This window comes from Pteropus alecto, unplaced genomic scaffold (genome assembly GCF_000325575.1).
Source record: "Pteropus alecto unplaced genomic scaffold, ASM32557v1 scaffold7, whole genome shotgun sequence".
NCBI classification, from domain to species: Eukaryota; Metazoa; Chordata; class Mammalia; order Chiroptera; family Pteropodidae; genus Pteropus; species Pteropus alecto.
In genome coordinates this window covers 6313420-6317314 of record NW_006494614.1, presented here as the reverse complement: position 1 = coordinate 6317314, position 3895 = coordinate 6313420, and positions in this window count along the sequence as shown.

Genomic DNA, 3895 nt, shown 5'->3' with positions numbered 1-3895 from the left:
CCTCCTTCTTTCTCTCTGCCAGAAAATAGCCAATTGTGAAGGACCTATTTTTCTGTTTTTAGTTCCAAGTTCCCATCAATCATACCAGACCTGAAGGGAGGAAGCATCATGTGTGCACTAAGATGCTTACAGCCCAAAGCTGTGCTGTTGCTCTCTCTAGCAGTACCATCTGCTCTGAGCCAAGTTTAAAGCCAAGGGATTCCAGTAAACCCACGCGTCAAAAACTTCCCACTATGCAAGAATCATCCTAAAGGATCTGTGTGAAATGTGAGCCACACACTTCAAAAAGAAAGCAACAATGTTTGGAATAACATCACAAAATTCAAACAGAGCCTATTACAGAACTCACAAAGAAGCAGCTACACCAGGAGGTGGCACACTCCCAAGAAAACTACAAAAATTAAAGGATTATGAAAAAAATAAAAATAAAAGCTAATCCAAATATTATCATTAAATAAATGTAAGCATAGTTTAATAATACTGAGTAAAAAAAGAAAAGGACTTTCTAAAGTTATGCAAATAGTTTAAGATCTTTTTCAACAAAAGTCCTAGCTCCCTTATATTACTTAGAATATTTTAATATGTAGTGATATTTAATTTTAAAAATATTTTAAAAGCATGCAATAGTATTAATTAAATAATTAAGAAGAAAGTCAAAGATTAAAACAAATGTTAAAAAAGTCCTAAAACTATGAGATGATCGTGTTGTAGGCTCAGAATCTTTAAATGAAGTAATAAAAATCTTATTCTCTTTTTTTAGAGCTATGAAATGCTTTCATTTTAATGATTTAAGATACCTTAAGTTCTTTATGTTTGAATGTATTTTCCTTTGGAAACAAATAGAATTTATGTTACTAATCTGAGCTTCATATAAAAGAGCTTAATATATATAAATGATTATTTACATCATATTTAATTGTCATGCACTTTTTTTTCCCTGAAAGTTTAACTTTGTAGTACAACAGCAGTGTGCACCTCTTATTTTCTTGTAATTATTTAACGTTATCTTCATTAATAGGACATTATCTTGTATAGAAAGCTCATGATGAAGCTTGTGAAAAAAAAGGGTAAGTAATAGAGTTTTAGTAGAGGAGAGAAAATTTAAAAATCTTCAATAAAATAGCAGTGTGAAAATCATGAACAAGAAGGACCCCCAAGAAAAGAAACTCTAAAAGCAAGAAAGTCTCCTAAAGCTCAAGAATGAGGGGATATTTTATCACCTGCAAAAAGATTGACCAGGGATATGTGTTGTTGTTGTTTGTTTATTTTTGTTTTCTGTTATGAGTGTTAAGCATTGCTTCAGTTATCATTTTGCTGTGGCAAAAATCACTCCAAAACGTAGTGGCTTTAAGATGACATTTATGATAATCTCTTAGAACACTATATGTTGACTAGGATTCACAAGGTGATTTTTACTGTGTCCTTCATGCAGATGTAGTGCAGGTGGCAAAAATACTCTTTTGATTATGCCACTACTTAAAACAAACATTGGTGCTATATTTTCTATGATACAAACATTAACATTCTTGTTTAATTAAAGTATAGTTAATATACAATATTATATTAGTTTCAGGTTTTCAACATAGTTATTCAACATTAATATACCTAATGAAGTGATCACTACACTGTCTAGTTACCATCTGTCATCGTACAAGGTTATTACAACATGAGCGACTATATTCCCTATGCTGTACATTACATCCCAATGACTTATTTATTTTATAATTGGGAATTTGTACCTCTTATTCTGTTTAGGTTGCTTCCATATCTCAGCCACTGTAAATAATGCTGCAATGAACATAACGGTGCATATATATTTTCATATTAGTGTTTTTATTTTCTTCAGAAATATACCTAGAAGTGGAATTGCTGGTCATATGGTATTTCTATTTTTAATTTTTTGAGGAACTTTTAAACTCTTTTCCATAGGGTCCATATCAATTTGCAATCGCACTAAGAGTGTATGAAAACTTCCTTTTTTTCCTTCTTCCTCACCAACACTTGTTATTTGTTGTCTTTTTCTGATAATAGCTGTTTTAACAGATGTGGGATGATGTCTCGCTGTGATTTTGATTTGCATTTTCCTGATAATTAGTGATGCTGAGAATATTTTTATGTATCTTTGGAAAAAATGTCTATTCAAATTTGTTCATTTTTAATTGGATTGTTTGTTTTTAGCTATTGAATTGTATGAATTTATACATACATTTATACATATTTATACATTTTAGATATTGGCCCCTTAGCAGACACATGATTTACAAATATTTCTTTTCCTCATTCAGTAGGTTGTCTTTTCATTTTGTTGATGCCTTCCTCTGCTGTGTCAAAGCTTTTAATTTGATGAATTTAATGTAATCTTTTTTTTTTTTTTAGATTTCTTTCTGTCACCATATATTTGAATTACATGTAATCTTGTTTATTTATTTTGGCTTTTCTGCTTTTGCTTTTGCTGTCAGATTAAAAAAATCAATGCCTTTTTTAGCAGCGGAATCCTTCATGTGCTTTAGAATTTTTTTTTCTTTTTTGAGTGGGGAATTCTTTCTTTTTTTTCTTCTATGCGCATCCCTTCTTGTTTAACAGTTGCCTCCATCACAATTACTTTCATCTCTGCCCTCCTTTATAGTTTTACATTTGGCTATTGCTTATTCTCTGCAATAATATGGCCCACACAGTTTTCTGGACAACAAGAGGATTGATTTTGTTCTGGAATTAAGGTTATACATATGTCTTCCTAACTATGTAAAGCTGCAGTGGACCAGCAGCCATAATATCAGTCATATGCCCAATAGCACTCTTTTTTTAAAAAAAATATTCCACTCACAAACAGGAAGAATACACTCCTAACACCTGAATTCCAACCATAAGCAAGGCTTTGAGAACACTTGTCTTGCCCTGAACATTTTTAATCTCTTTACCCGCAGTAGTCAAACTTCTAGCCACCAGGAAGCCAGAACCCTTCAGTATTATGGCTTCATCTTCACTTTTATGTTCTCTTTGTGCTCTACAAGATTATCTTTGTTTTTGAGACCAGTATGTTTTGTTTCATTTTCTTATTTGATATATCATTGACATGTGCATGGGGCAAAATTTATAGCAACATTATGAAATCTTTAGAATTATCTAAGATCTCTTCCTGTCACAATTCTGTATTTTAGTGTACACAATCCTCCTTCAATATCAGAAATATAAACCCACGTTCAGTTTTCATGTATTATGAACTCTCAGTATGGTCAATATCTTACATACTTCAAAATTTTTTAGCACAACATCCATAGAATAGACTAAATATTTGTTCATAATGATGAGTTTAAGGAAAATCTCACATAGAAAAGAAATAGAGGAAAGATGTACCTTGTAGTATTCTAAAAAAGTAAAAACAACTTTGAAGTCTACTCTTTCATTAATATTTTATATCTTAAAGTACACAATTAAATTTCATCTTGCATTGTTGTAGAGTAGTAATGAAAAAACAGCACCCAGTAATAGAGAACAGGAGAACACATACAGTTTTTGAAAGAAAGAGAGTGCCAGGAAATATCTAAGAATAGCGTTTTACTTAAAAATAGAGTTGCCAGTGGGTTTCTTGCTGCTGTTTATATAGACATCAGGAGCCACTGTAAAGGTGCTGGGTGCTTCTGGGAAAATGGAGTCAAATGGGACTTATTAGCACTAACACTGCCAATTTCTCAATTTTGCTGAAAGCTACCTTGAGTTGGTTACAATGCTTATGTACTGGTTTATTTCCCTGTTATAATTTATTTCCCTGTTACAATAACTATTATAATTCTTATTTTTCCCTTAAGAAATTACATATATATTTGTCTTCTTTAAGGATTAGGAGAAAGGTTTAAATTCAATATGGATAAAGGAAGATAATAGAAAAAATAATAGA